The 16732-nt window shown below is 37.2% G+C and overlaps 1 pseudogene; it reads left to right on the top strand.

The window, feature by feature from the left end:
* Positions 1-8165: 8165 nt before the first annotated feature.
* On the top strand, positions 8166-8297 carry LOC129511200 (U4 spliceosomal RNA; annotated as a pseudogene).
* The last annotated feature ends 8435 nt before the right edge of the window (positions 8298-16732 follow it).

Raw genomic sequence — 16732 nt, forward strand, 5'->3', positions numbered from 1 at the left:
AAATATTAGCACAAGAAATTTCTCAAAAGGCTACAAAATTGTACTCAAAAATAAAAGAAATATTTTCAGGGCACCTGGATGGCTCTCACAACCATGAGTTCAAGCCCCATGATGGGCTCCACACTCAGGGTGAAGCCTATTTAAATAAAAAAATAAAAATAAAAAAAAGATATATTTTCTTGGAAGGGAATATTGAATATTTAAATTTTTCAATTCTTCAAATATTAATGAATGACATTAATAAAAATTCAAAAACATCTCAACTATGTTTTATTAAATTGACATATTAGTTCTCTATGGCTACTGTAATAAATTACCACAAACTTGATGGTTTAAATCAATACACATTGATTCTTACACAGTTGTAGAGGTAGAGATCCAAAATCAGTTTCACTGGGCTGAAATCAAGGTGTTGGTTAAGACCATGCCCCCTGAGAGGCTCTAGGGGATAATTGCTTTTCCCAGCATCTACAGCTGCATTCCTTGCATTCCTTGGTTTCTGGACCCTTGCTTCATCTTCAAAGCTAGCAACACAGCATTTTCAAATCTCTCTCTGCTCCACCATCACATGGCTTTCTTCTCTGTATTCAAATATCCCTCTGCCTCTCATTTAAATTCTCATGACTACAACTAGGGCCTGTCTACATAATCTAGGAAAATTTCCCCAACTCAAGGTCCTTAATTTAATTTCATCTGCAAGGGCCTCCCCCTGCCACCCACCCATAAGATAACATTCACTGATCACAAGGATTAGGACCTGGATATCTTTGAGGGCTTTAATTAAGCTAACCAGAGTTGACAAGATAGCTCTTTATCTGAAAGTATAAAACAGCAAAAATAGGTGAAAATTATTTGAGAAAGGAAAGTAAGGAGGGGAAATTTGTCTTGCTAGATATTAAAGTATGATTTAAACCTGCAGTAATTACAGAAAAAAAGCACCAGTGTAGGCCTTTACCTGGCCATTTTGTATACATGAGAACAGAATATGTGGTAAAACATCATAAACCAATAAGGAGGAAATCAATTATCTGGAAAATGCAGAGTATTTTCTTTCTTCAAAAAAGAAAAATTGGGGATCCCTGGGTGGGTCAGTGGTTTAGCGCCTGCCTTTGGCCCAGAGCGTGATCCTGGAGTCCCGGGATCAAGTCCTGCATCAGGTTCCCTGTGTGGAGCCTGCTTCTCCCTCTGCCTGTGTCTCTGCCTCTCCTTCTCTGTGTCTCTCATGAATAAATAAAAAAGTCTTTAAAGAAAAAAGAAAAATTAAAATATATTGTGTGACACCATACCTCAGGATATATTTTAGATGGCCTAAAGAGTTTAATTACAAGTGGAAAAAAGGTAAAATATGTCCAAGAAAAATGATAGGTATTTAACTGATTTAGTCATTTGTCAGTACCTGCTAAATTACACAGGAAGTGAGGCCATAAAAAGTTTGGTCGACTTGAGTGTACAAAAATTCTAAAAGCACGTCCAACAAAAATATAAACAAATTTAAGATTTAAGCAATAAATTGGAAAAATATTTCCAATAATGTTGTAAGCAACTGGTTAATATTCTTAATATAAAATTTGCTTTACATATTAATAAGAAAAACATAAAACCAAAATGAGAAAGTGAACAAAAGCCCACTGCTAGAATACAAATATCTAATAACATAAAAATATGATTACTCCTGATTAATCAAATAAATGCAAGTTATAATAAAGAATGCTATTTTTTGCCTATAAAATTGCATTATTTATAAAGAATAGAACTCATTTTTCTTAAAAGTATGTAAAACAGGTGTTTGCAAACACTGTCACAAGAATATAAATTGTTATAATTTCTCCAGAAAGAAATTTGGCAATATATACCTGGTCTTTATTTTTTTAATAAATTAATTTTTATTGGTGTTCAATTTACCAACATACAGAATAACACCCAGTGCTCATCCCGTCAAGTGTCCCCCTCTATACCTGGTCTTTAAAAAGGTATAATCTCTTTAATTCTGTAATTCCACATTCCCATAGTGTTCCCTAAAGACATAATCAAAGGTATAAATGGAGACAAATGTACAAACATATTCATAGCAATGTTTCTTAAAATAATTCTCAAATAGTGAAAGGAAGATAGGCAGTAAAACAGAAGTGGTTGAAGACGTGATCCATGTGACCAAATAATATACAAACATTAAAAGTCATAAACATATTTTTAATGATCAGAAAAAATATCCACAGTAAAATGCTAGGTTATTAAAGCAAAATCATAAATTAGATATACATATTTTCTTTGTCCTTTTTTAAAGATTGTATTTATTTATTCATGAGAGACACAGAGAGGGAGGCAGAGACATAGGCAGAGGGAGAAGCAGGATCCCTGCGGGGAGCCTGATGCGGGACTCAGTTCCAGAACCCCGGGGGATCACAATCTGAGCCAAACGCAGACAGTCAATTGCTGAGCCATCCAGATGCCCTTAATATACATATTTTCAACACAAATGCACACTATATACACACTGTATCTCAGAATACTGCCCGGCAAATCTTATGTGGATTAATGAATTGTACTCAGTAAATAATAAAATTTTAATGACAAACTACAATATTGACTATGAAGAAATGGAGACTAGTAATCGAGGGTAACTAGAGATGAAGGGTGTCTCCTTAGATGGGGCAGGCACCAGAGACCTCTGTGAAGTCATGACATTTAACCTGAGACCAGAAGGAGGGAAGGAAGGAAGGAAGGAAGGAAGGAAGGAAGGAAGGAAGGAAGGAAGGAAGGAAGGAAGGAAGGAAGGAAGGAAGGAAGGAAAGGAGGGAGGGAGGGAGGGAGGGAGGGAAGGAAGGAAGGAAGGAAGGAAGGAAGGAAGGAAGGAAGGAAGGAAGGAAGGAATAGTGGGAGGGAGGGAGGGGAGGGAGGAAAGAAAGGAAAGAGGGAAGGATCCAGCAAAGAGCCAATTGCACAATATTCTAGGCAGAAGGACCAGTGTCTGGAAAGGCTCTGTGGAAGGGAAAGTGCTTAGTAGGTTCAAAGCTTTTAAAAGAGGCTAATGGGTTGGGAGGTGGGAGGTAAGAGAAAGAGGGGCTTGGCACGCAGTTAGTAGAGGTAAAAGTGCTCAGATGGTACAGTCATTGAGGTCACAGTGGTACTTACACCTAACGTTAATATCTCCAGGTATTTATTTAATATGCCATTGTAAATATCTATATTCTTCAACTACAATCAAGATTGAGCAATATTTTCAATGTTAAAAAAAAAAGCCTCGCTTTATGTTTATGATTTCCCCTTTTATAAGTGAGGAAACCAAGGCTTTGGCAGTACCAGTATGTAGCTAGCACATGCCAGAGTGGGATTTGGTTGGGCGGGGGGCGGGGGGAGCCACTGCAGTTCCATGCCTGTGTGTTCGCAATTCTTTTATACTGCTTTTCTGGAACATTACTCATTAACACATAATTTATAAATTGTGCATTTGTGATAAAAAGAAGTAAGTACTAAACTTCCAGTTGTAGGGGATCCCTGGGTGGCGCAGCAGTTTGGCGCCTGCCTTTGGCCCAGGGCGCGATCCTGGAGACCTGGGATCGAATCCCACGTCAGGCTCCCGGTGCATGGAGCCTGCTTCTCCCTCTGCCTGTGTCTCTGCCTCTCTCTCTCTCTCTCTCTCTCTCTCTCTCTCTATCATAAATAAATTTAAAAAAAATTAAAAAAAAATAAATAAACTTCCAGTTGTAAGATAAATGAGTACTAGAGATGTGATGTATAACATGAGGACTATGGCTAGTACTGCTGTGTGACAGACAGGACAGTTGTTAAGAGATTAAATTCTAAATTCTCATCACGAGTTTTTTTTCCCTTTTTCTTTCACCTTTATTGTATCTATATGAGAAGATGAATGCTTGGTGAACCTATTATGGTACTCATTTCACAATATATGTAAATCAAACCACCATGCTATGCCTTCTACTTATATAATGATGTATGTTGGTTATTCCTCAATAAAACTATAAAACTTCAAATGAGGGTGTGAGTACTGGTCTTTGCACAGCCATTCACTAATTGTGTAATCTTAAACTACATATCTCTGGGTCTCAACTTTTCTCATCTCTAAAGTAAGACTGATTGGGGCCCCTGGGTGACTCAGTGGTTGAGCATCTGCCTTTGGCTTAGGTCATGAGCCTGGGGTCCTGGGATCGAGTCCTGCATCAGGCTCCCAATGGGAAGCCTGCTTCTCCCGCTACTATGTTCTGCCTCTCTCTCTGTGCCTTCCATGAATAAATGAATTTTTAAAAAATCTAAAATAGGACTGATTATCCAGTCCTTCCTACTTTATAAGCCTCTAATATCAGACAATATATGCAGTTGTTCTTTGTAATCTGTATGTGTAGGACACTGTGATATACCTCTGAAAGAAACTAGATCTACTCAGCATATGGTCACTATATGAGGAAGCTCAGAGAAGAAACAATATGCATGAGATAATATAAAAATTCAAGAAATAAGTTCACAGTAATAATTCTAAAGACGTCCTTCAAATAACAGAGCTCCATTAAATCAATTGTAACATTTCTGTTATTACCACATTATATGACCGTAATGAACATAATAAATACCTGGCATTTACAGAGTTTCTTTCGTCTAAATATTCCCATAGAGCTCAATCAACTTTATGTGCAAATTGATTATGAGCTATATATACAGGTGATACAAAGCAAGTAGCATAAATCACACTAACAACAATGCAGATCTCTCTTCTTTCCACCAACTCCTTTTATCCAAGCTTACTAATTGGTGTAAGAACAAGAGCCAAATATTTTTTAAAATAATGAAAATGGAAGATAATTCTAAGAAGCCTCTTATCAATGGCATATTCTAGAGAAAGGGCTTGGAAAATAGAGTGAATAATTTGATAATATAGTTATCATCATTTGCATTTTATGCTTAAGGCAGGGATATACTTTTAGAAGACAGGTCAGCTTTATAAATCATCTGTATATGAGAGAAAACACAGGAACTTTCTTCCAGTCTAGTTATAATAATGCCGGTCTATTCTATATATGTCTCCTTTCACTTTCCTCATCTACAAGAATCAGATGCCCCATTTTCTCATGCTTTCATGATTTTATTTTCTAAAGGGCAGTGTCTAGTTTTCACCTCTTAATCTCAATAAAATAGTACATAAACCCCAATAAGAACCAATAACTGCTTAATAATATTGGCAGTTACCAGGACGCCTGGGTGGCTCAGTAGTTGAGGAGTTGGAATTTCTGTACTTCCTCTTGATGGTAGGAGTCACTGAGACAACTCAAGGAGCTCTTAGCCCAGGGGAAGGATCATAACATATTTCTAATGTTGACTTCATCTATGGAATGGTCCTTCCATATTTTTATTGTTATCCCACTCTCACCATAACCGAGCCCATCCTTCAGCCTCCAGACCTTTACCTTTTCTATTTCTTGGCCCTTACCTTGCTGCCATCCACTTCCTCAGTTCTCCTTACTAGCATTTTCCATGAGCTCTTACTCATGAGTCCCAATAACTCAACCATAAGCACTTATTGAGTGCCCCACAGGAATAGTTGAAAATCGTTTTAGTTCTTTCCAAGTTCTTAAACTTTTACCCCATCAACAGTTCGAGAGAAATGTAAGGCTAGTGGATCTCTTAGCTCACTTCCATTCAGCCTCAAACATTTTCTAAATCATTCCTTTCTGCCTCTTTTCTCCATTTGTTCTGCCTCATTCCAAATCCAATGACTTTTTCTTTACCCATGTTTGTGACTGAATCTCCTTCCTCACCCTAAGTAGCTTCCGGGTCTCCTAACTTCATTCTCCCCATCTGATGATTACATTTCCCCAACCCTTCAGATGGAGAAGCCCTAGTCTTCCTGGACTCTGAGTCAGAGCAGGCAGAGTGACCTAAGCAGCAGGTTTTTTTGGCTTCTGTGACCTAGGTCCCCTTTCCAGGGTGCGGGGGAGTCATGCGTCCCTGCGGCCCAAGACTCACTCCAGTCAGTATTGCTGACTAGTAAAACAGTAAGCAACCTAGTTTCATAATGACATGATTTCTAATTGAATACTGATTTCGACCAGGATCAGAGTGAAGTGACAAGCCTGCAATACCTGGATAATCCCAGAATACTAACTTGGAGTCATGTGCTTCTGCTAAACCCAAACGTCTCCCTCCTTTGTTCTCTTGCTTTACTCTCTCCAGGCTCCTGCTGGAACCATATCAGGCCACACTTCCTGTCATTATCATGTCATCATAGTATGGGGAGTGGTTGGTGCCCAGGCTCCCAAGCTCAGCCCCTCCTTAGTCCTGCCTTGAAGATAACCCTGTTGCTGGTTGGTTTCCCTCCAAGTGTGTGCACACCACATGTGACCCAAACTGCTGTGATCAAAACTACTTAAGAGCCTAATATCCTTTTCTGGCAGAGTTCTCTGATGCCCACTGATGTTAAATCAACCTGTTTTCCACCGTTCTCATCTTTGGGTCTGTTTTTTGCCACAGGTCTTCTTTCATTTGCTTATATCAACTTATTTCTACAGCATGATTATTATTAATTTTCTATGTAGTTTATTTTCTGTGCTGATTCTTTCATTCCTTCTCCTTCACCTAAAAACACATTCAAAACATTATTCCAAGAACCAGCCTCTTTCCTCTTTCCTATTTCTCCTCAAGCTCCTAACCCATTTCTCCTCTTTTATTAACTCTTCAACTTCATAAGATCTGAGTTCCACTCTATTTCTTCTAGGGAAATTATTTTTCTAGATCATTAGTATATGCCTGATTTGCAAATTCAAGACTTCAAATTCTTTATCTACTTAATCTGTCTGCTATTCATAACTCTCTCTCTTGACCTCCTAGTTTTGTGTTTGGGCTTAGTCACCCAGACTTTTCTTCAGCCAGACTCTCTATAGGTATCTGTAAGGGTTCTAGGTTCTCTCTTTGCATCTTCCCTCTCCACATCTTAATTATCACTATAATAATGATTCCCAAATATGCTCCCTACTCCTGATTCAGACCATGCATCTTTAATCACCTGTGGGATATCATTTCGTAGATAACTTATAGGCATTTGAAATATAATATTTGTACCACTAAATACAACATCTTCAGAAAGCCTGGGTGGCTCAGCAGTTGAGTATTTGCCTTCGGCTCAGGTTGTGATCCTGGAGTCCCGGGATCGAGTTCCTCATGGGGCTCCCTGCATGGAGCCTGCTTCTGCCTCTGCCTATGTCTCTGCCTCTCTCTGTGTGTGTCTCTCATGAATCAACCAATAAAATCTTTTTTAAAAACAAGCAACAACAACAGAATACAACATCTTCCTCCACTAGTTATTCTTCTTTACCCCCCATTTCCTCTATCTGTTACATTCTGAATCTCAACAAATCACCATCCCTCAGTATGTTAAGCTCAAAACTTTGGAGACATCTTCAATAACTTTATTTTTGTATTAAAGTATTTTCTTTCTTCATCCCATCCCATTCCATGTCTCATTCAAATCCTGTCAATTGGTTCCTGAGATATCTCTCACCCTCAGTTCTTCAATCTGGTCTCCTTGCCATTGTCCTGGATCCTGTCATCATTAGGTTTGTCAGAGCATTCCAACGGTTTCCTGAGTGCTCTATCCTCTTCTATCTTGTCACCAAAGTTAGCTCCAAACCCAAACTTGATCATGTCAGTCATTCCCCGTCTGAAAACATTTAATGGCCCTCAATTGCATATAAAACAAAATCAAATATCCTGTACAAACTGGCTGTGGCAGACTTTCCATGATACCTCTTATATGCCACTCCCATTTTAACTGGTGCTGTGGTCACACATGTGATTCACCACATCACAAACATTTCCTACAGTTTCCTGACTCTGCCTTTCCCATCATATCCCCGGAGCCCTCAATACTCTGACCTCATTTCCCCCTATTGAATTGCTGCACAGTCTTTAGGTAATGCTTCCTCTATCAGATCTGCTAGGGATTCCTTTCAGACAAAACTAATCTCTCCCTCCTCTATTATTGCCCTTTCTACTTCCACTCTAATTCTTAAAGTAGGTTGCAGTGTTTCTTCTCTTTGCCCTGCTCTCTCCACTAAATTGTGAGTCTCATTCAATTTCATTTCCCTCTTACTCCTCAAAGTAAGTAGATGCATAGTAAACTTTTCCTGACTTGTTGTAATAGAAGAAACTAGATTATGAGCTTTGCGCAGTGGCAGTATCGTAGCCAACAAGATTTATCTGAGGCGCGACTATTGCTAATAGAAACTGGATTATAACAAAAGGCAATCTTTCCTTAGAAATTATAGAATTCTAAGAAGAGTTCCAGTATTTGCCAAACTGGCCCAGGTAGGGAATTAAGGTCCTTTAAAGCTAAAAAGATATTCAGCGGTCCTGAATATAGCATAGCTCTTAGATATTAGAATTGCTTTCCATTGAAGAAAACTGTTTAGCTTTTCCTCTACTCCCTCTTCCATTCTTCCTATTCTTCTAAGTAAAAAATGAAATTGTACAAACTTTTCAAAAGTCAGATTAAAAAATGAAAGTCGATACACGTCCTATAGCTAAACTCACAGGGGTTGTCGTCCTTCAGATAACATCCAGATTTCTTTTCTATTTTATCATTTTTACATGCTCAATCAGCCAACACATATCTACTAAGGACACAATGGGATCATAGCTTTATGCTCAATGTTTTGATGATTAAAAGAAAACAATTACAGACTCAGGTAAGAGTTTTTAAGAAAGCTTCCATGGAACTGGCCTTGGAAGGGGGATCTCCCATGGGAAGATACATGGTAAACAGAGAAAATGGAAAGAGCTGTCCAAGTGGGAAAAAAGAAAGAGAAATAATAAGCAAACACATGCAAACTATTGCAACGTGAGCACTTTTGAGGGATGCAGACAACACAGTAAGTAATCTAACTAGAAAAGATGGTCTATTTTAGAATCATAATTTTCAAATATATTAGTCGCTGATTCCTTCCAGTGGAATCAGACAAGGGAGCACAATATGTAAAATGAAACCACCTCAGTCAAAGGTTGGGGAATGAAAGATTGGAGGCCCGGCTGCTGAGTTGTCTCCCCATGATAGCTCCTTCCCTGCAGGCCCAGACTTCCTTCTCTGGAGCTCCTCTCAGTAAATTTAGAAAATCCTTAGCCACATGAAAAATAGAAAAGAAGAAATAAGTAGGATGGGGGCCAAAGGGTAGAGTGCTATGTCACCTGACCCCAGCTCATATTCATCATTTATGCTTCTTTCTCACACAGTACGTAGTCCACTGCACATACAGGTCCTTTATAATTTGTAAGCTAAAGAAATCATTTTTATGTCCACATGGCTAGTTCCATGTTTTGCACATATCTGCACCCAAAATTATTTTAGAAATTTTGCAGTGAATGGACAAATAGAGAGCTGAATGAATGAATGCCAGTCTCTGCTAAAATAAAAAGTTTCTCTCCAAAGTCTTCCTCAATAGTTCTCCTTACTCCAGTTTATCCCCACCCATTTCCAGTGGGGAATTAAGCTTTGAATGTGAATGCACAGCCTCAGGCTAGCCAGCCTGAACAGAAGACTTTACTGTAACTCCACCTCTATCAGAGTTTAAAGATGCACATGCAAAGGCTTTATGGTAACTCCTGAAAAAAGAGAAGCATCCCAAAGCACACTTCTTTTTCATTGCCTTAATTAGTAATTCACAAGCTTCCTCAAGGTGCAGAGACCACATGGGCTACTTTGCAGATCTCAGAAGAAATGGCAGGTCCTTTATTTAGAGTAAGAAATACTCTAAAGGCACAATGCGGACAGAGGTTTAGCCAATTCTCAGCGCATGCAAATACACTTACTATATGGAAGGGACATCTGGGAATGGACTTGAAAGGATGACAACAGGCTGTTTTCTATTATGTCCTTGTAACCTGTTGGGCCATAGCATACATACACTTGTGTTCTTTATCTTGGGGATAATACAAGTAGAGAGGCATCATGATTAAGGGAGCATTGCACATGGACAGGCTGATTAAAAACCACAGACTTGGTATTTCATCTAAATAGAAAAACTGGAAGAAAAAAAAAAACCTCCTGGATGTATAAGGGAAATAAGAGAAATAAGAGCAGCAGTTTGATTTTTTTTAATGAAGATATTAAAAAAAACACTGCCAGAATTTTTAGATATCCAAAATTTCCCTTAAAGTAGCTATTACACCCCCCGAAATGTTCCTTAAGTGTGAGAAGAGTGTTGCTCATTGAAAATGATAGTTTTCTTTTCCTTGTCTCTTTTTCCTTTGCCTTATATCTAATTACCAGTTAGAGTTCTCTAACTATATAGCTCACAGGCCCCTAAATTTCACTTTCTGACAAATAAATCTCATTATCTTCTAGGAAAAGTATTTCTTTAACACATTTTTATGAGGCATCTACCTGGTGCCACACAGTGTGTCAGTTGCTGAGGATGTATTAATTAAAAATAAGTGAATAAATAAACAAGCAAGCAGGCATGCAAACCCCTCTTCAAATTTAGAATCTAGTGTGAGAGACAGACATCAATCCAATACTAATAAAAATAAATGTAATGTTACAACTTTCACATAAGATGTATGATATTATGCAAGGATAAAAGGAGAACTCACCTCTTTTGTAAGCTCAGGGGAACTTTCCCTAAAATGTGACAGTTGTCCTGATAGTGGAAAGATAAGTAAGAATAAACCAGGCAAAGGGAATTAGAGAAAATGAAGTGTGGTGGGGATGAAGATCATAATTAGCAGAATAGAATGTCACAGACAAAGCTTTCAAGGCTCTCAATAGGACTAGTGGGGTTAGTGCAGACGGTGTTAGGGGCATGGTTCCAGATGAGACTGAAGTAGTAAGTAAAGGACAGCCATAGAGAACATTGTAGGTCATGATAAAAAAAAAATAAAAAAAATAAAAAACACTTTGATTTTAAGCACAACGCATATCTATTGGGAAGTTTTCAGGAAGTTCTGGGGATGATGTTACATGATTAGATTTGCCTTTTGAAAAGATTGCTGTGATTGCATCATTTAGGAGTCAAGAGAGCCTTGAGGTGATTTAGAAGTAATGACAGATTGGACTAGGTAGCAGCTATTAAGATGGAGAGTAGATAAATGGAAAGATATGTAAAAGGAACATCTGCAGAAAAATATATGATAGAAGCTAAGGAAGAGAAAAGTGTTAAAGAGGACTGAAGAGTCTGCCTCGTAAAACTAGATGGATGTCAACAAAGAGCTACCACTACATTTCTGCTAGAATGACCAAAATCTAAAACACTGACCAAATACTGGAAAGAATATGGAGCAATGGGACCTCTCATTCATTGCTGGTGGGAATGCAGAATGAAATAGCCTCTTTGCAATTCAGTCTGGCAGTTTCTTTCTTTCTTTTTTTTTTTTTTAAGATTTTATTATTTATTTATTTCAGACAGAGCAAGCGAGAGAGATAGTGCGAGAGCAAGAGAGAGAGCACAAGCAAGGGGATAGAACAGAGGGAGAAGCAGGCTCCCCACTGAGCAGAGAGCCTGACATGGGCTCAATCCTAGGACTTTAGGATCATGACCTGAACTGAAATCAAGAGTTGGATGCTTAGCCAACTAAGCCACCCAGGCACTCCAATTCAATCTGGCAGTTTCTTACAATGCTAAACATAGCCTAACATAAGATCCGGTTATTATGCTCATAATTATTTATCCAAATGAGATGAAGAATTAGGTCCACACAAAAACCTGCACACTAATATTAATAATAGCATTTTAATAATTGCCAAAAATGGGAAGCAGTCAAGGTGGGCTTCACTATGTGAATGACTAAACAAATTGTGGTCATCCATATATTGAAATATTATTTAACAATAAAAAGAAATGATCTATCAAGCTAGAAAAAAGATTTGGAAGAAACTTAAATGCATTTTGCTAAGTGAAAGAAGCTAACATTCTGTATGATTTCAAATACATGACATCCTGGAAAATGTAAAATTATGGAGACAGTAAAAAGATCAGATCAATGGTTGCAGGAGAGAGGGGAATGAGCAGGTGAAACGGGGGATTTCAGAGCAGTGCAAGTACCCTATATGATCCTGTGATCATGGATACATTTGGCAAAACCCATGGAACTATTCAATACAGTGTGAACCTTAATGTAACCAATATAATTTCATTAATCATATCAATGTTAGTTCATCACTTGTAACATATCCACCACATCAATGCAAAATATGAACAATGGGATAAACAGGGCAGGAAGAGAGGAAGAATATGGGAACTTCCTGACTTTCTACTCAATTTTCTTTAAACCAAAAACTGTTCTATGAAATTAAGCCTATTATTTATTTTTTTAAAGATTTTATTGGAGGGAGAGAGAGAGAACAAGAGAGAGCAAGCATGAGCCGGGAGGAGGGCAGAGGGAAAGGGAGAAGCAGGCTTCCCACTGAGCAGGAACCCCCCCCCCCCAATACAAGGCTCAATCCCAGGACCCTGGGATCATGACATGAGCCAAAGGTAGATGCTTAGCTACTGAGCCACCCAGGTACTGCTAAGTCTATTAATTAAAAAACAAAACAAAAACAAAACTTCAAAAACATATTTTAAAAGGAAAAGGACAGTAGTGATATTTATTTAAATATGAATGCCTGGAAAAAAGTCAGGTTTGGGAAAAGACCATTATTTTGGCTTCAGATATATAGAGTTTAAAGTACCTTCCAATACATAAAGGATATGTCAAGGAGTAATTGAATATATAGGTCTTGAGTTCAGAGGAGAGGTCTAAGCTGGAACTATAAATGTTAATCATTTGCAAATAGAGATAATTTATGTTAAAATATTGATGGAATCTCCCAGGTGAAATATAGATCATGCTTTGGCATTGGTTACTAAAAACATGGACAAGAAAGGAAATAAAGGAGGATTGGCTGCATTTGGTATTAGTTTTGTTTGGTTTATTTTGCTTGATTTTGTAAAAAGTGGGTGTTGGAGAAATTTTGGAAGCAAGTATCTCAGAAAATGGCCAAGAAATAAAGAGAAAAAGATGATACTGGGAACCAGAAACATCTTTTTCAGGCAAGTAAAAGTCACAGAGGAGAGAGAAACAAGGTGATAAAGATCAGCAACAGTTAAGAAGATTAAGTAGAATAATGAGATGCCTGGCTGGCTCAATCAGTTAAGCATCTGCCTTCAGCTCAGCTCATGATCCTTCAGATCAGGTCCTAGGATCAAGCCCTGAATCAGGTTCCATGCTCAGTGGGGAGTCAGCTTGTCCTTCTCCCTCTACCCCTCTCCCCAACTCCTGCTCCCTCTCGCTCTCTTATATAATAATAATAATAATAATAATAATAATAATAATAAAAAGCTTAAATAGAATATTGGTAATTCATTCAAAACTGTGTAAGTTCTGATTAACATATTACCTGTGGATTCTTGAAAGGGGGGAGGAAAGTGGTGGATTGAGGGTTCTACAAACCAATGGAGTGATGAGAGCCAGTGATAGTGGAAAAAGGAGCAAGAAAGTTAGCCAGAATAGATTTCAGTGGATATTCCTATGCTGAGACTTATGATAAATATGAACAGCCCTGAAATAGTTGTCCTCTGAAAATATATTCAGTTTGACTTCCAAATGGAGCAGAAGTTGGTGCATAAAGGGATTTTTGGAAATTTGGGAAGATAGGCAGCCTGGAAACAGAAACAAGTTGCACCTCACAGTTTGACATACCAGTTTAGGAGTACTTACATAATCATCTCAAGGTAAGGTAAGTAGAGTTCACATAAAATCTCAGATTTCCAGGGTCTCCCAAGTATCTAAAGGTAGCCTGTACGATTTATGTCCCACAGCTAAGTTTTTTCTATGTGAATAAAACTTTTCAATATAATTCTTGGTAACAGTGTATGCCTAATATTTCACACCTTCCTAGGAGTAATAATAAGGAGACTATGGCACTCCAGGAATAACCCATAAAACAAATTACCTGGAGAAAAAAGTATATATACATATTCATTGAGACAGTAACATCTGGTAATAGCAGATAGGTAATTCAAACCAACATTACCTCTTAGAATAATTGAAAAAAAATAGACACCAGAGAGCTAATGAGATAGTGAACAATAAGGGCCTGACATGGGTGAGCACTGATTTCAAGAAGGGGAGCCTGGCTTTTTAAACTTCTTTAGAAACATTTATTGGTTTCAGAGAGGATGACTAAGAAGTGCTTTAGGCCCCTTTCTGAGGCTAAAGGGAAAGAGATCAAAAGCTGTAACCCACAATGGAGGCCCCCATTACTCCTTTTTCCTTTGGATTAGAATCACAAAAGAATGACAACTAAAAGTATGAGTGAACTGGAAGGAGGAGGTACTCTGGTCTTCACAGGTATTATAGCTCAGTTCGAAACAATTTTAATCTATAAAGTTGGATTATCTATAAAATCAGCAGTACCCTCAGGCACCTGGCAGAAGCAAACTATACATCCTTCTCTAGGAGGAGATAACATCCTAGGTCACACATTTTTTTCTATAAACAATTTTGCAAATATAATGTCTCGCATGGTATCATAAAGAATAGAGCATATGAGAGTTAGGAGACATGACAACATGAACAAAAACAACAGAAACAATAGACAACAGAAGATTCGTTAGGAAGGGCTCAATATCCTCAAATCATCATACACACTTTTAAAAAACTATACTTACTGTGTTCAAGAAATAAGACTAGACTAAAAAGTTTTAACATAACATTAACAAGTATTGAAAGAGAACAAATATAAGTTCTAGCACTGAAAAATAAAATAAAATAAGAAATGGATGGATGGGTTAAACAGCAGATTAGACATAGCTGAAGAGATTGTTGGTAAATTAGAAGATAAATCAGAAAAAAAAAAATGTTTTCAAGGAAAACCAGAGAACAGAGTGTTTAAAAAATAAGAGAAAGAAATAGACTGTACTATACAGTCATAAGATCTAATAGACATATATTTGGGGAGACAGATAAGATACTATGGGACAAAAGAAACAGGAAAAGATAGTAGCTGAAATCTTTCCAAAACAAATGAAAACCATCAAGCCAAAAAGTCAAGAAAACATGGAAAGCTTCAAGAAAAATAAATAGAATAAAATAACAAAATAAAGTAAAAGTACCCAGAGGCATATCATACAAAAATTACTGGACACCAAGAAAACAAACTATTAAAACAGCTTGAGAGAGAGAGAGACTATCTTTTACAGAGCAACAATTAGAGTAACCACTGATCTCTCAACAAAAACTATACAATTCAGAAGCCATAGAATACCTTCAAAATGCTAAGAAAAAACCTCAGGTAGTGAAAACTCTATTTCAAGTGAAAACACCATTCAAATAATAAGGTAACCATAAATAGATTTTCAGACAAACAAAGATGAGAGAATTTATTGCCATCAGGCCCACACTAAAATAAATACTAAAGGTATTTTATAGGCAGAAAGATAATGATCCCAGGTGGAAGATGAGAGATGGAGAAAGGAAAAAGAAACATTGAAATAACAAGTTTCCAGGAAAATATAAATTAATATTGACTGAATAAATCAATATTAATAATGCCTTGGAATTAAAATATTCAATGATATAAAATACAGGACAACAATAGCATGTAGATTGGAAGACCACTGCATTGTCTGGGTAAAAGGGCCAGTTAATATTAGCCATTGACAAATTAAGAATGAGGGGTGCCTGGGTGGCTCAGTTGTTTAAGCGTCTGCCTTCAGCTCAGGTCATGATCCCAGAGACCTGAGATCCAGCCCTGTGTCTGGCTCCCTGCTCAGTGGGGGGGTCTGCTTATCCCTCTGCTGTCAGTCCCCCTGCTTATGCTCTCTTTCTCTCTCTGTCAAATAAATAAATAAAATCTTAAAAAAATAAAAAAGAAGAATGAATGCTCTAATCTCCAGGTAACCACTGAGAGGACAGTAAAAGAATATATATCCTCTGAGTGCATAGAAGAAAAAATAGTAAGAAAAGGAACATAGAGCATGAAGATCGCAAATGTAAACCAAAATACATGAGTATTACATTAAAGCAAATTAACTAAATATTCCAATTCAAAGATATATATTGTCAGATTGCATTTTAAAATAACCTTATATGCTTGTTCATAAAGGAAAAAGGACATACTAAACTTAAGAAGCAAAAAATGGAAGGTCTTGAAAATACTAACCAACAAAAAGCTGGGGTCATTATATTAATATCAAAATCAGTTTTAAGTAAAAAAGCATTACTAGGGAGAAGGAAGTACACATCATACAAACAAAACATTTAATTGACCAGGAAGATACAAAAACACTATTTTTTTTTTTGCACCGAATAAAGTAGCTTTAAATCTTTAAAGCAAAATTTTCACAGGGGTAAAAGAAGAAATAAGTAATTCCAAAATCGTACTGGAAGATTTTTAACACATCTCTCTCGGTTATTCATAGAACCAAGCAGACAAAAATTCAATAAAGATGTAGAATATTTGCATAACACATTGATCAATTTTACCTATTGTATATATATAGAACAATTTACCCAGCAGCTGCAGAACAAACATTTTTTAAAAATACACAGAACATTCACAAAAATTAATGATCATCTGGGTAACAGACAAGTATTAACAAATTTCAAAAAATTAAAATCATGTAAGATACGGTCTCTGACAACAATGACATTTAGCTAGAAATTAATAACAAAAAGATAACTAGAAAATCGTTTTATTTTGAAATTAAGAAATACAGTTCCAAATAACCCACAGGTCAATAAAAACAAT

Source organism: Nyctereutes procyonoides, unplaced genomic scaffold (assembly GCF_905146905.1).
Source record: "Nyctereutes procyonoides isolate TBG_1078 unplaced genomic scaffold, NYPRO_anot_genome, whole genome shotgun sequence".
NCBI classification, from domain to species: Eukaryota; Metazoa; Chordata; class Mammalia; order Carnivora; family Canidae; genus Nyctereutes; species Nyctereutes procyonoides.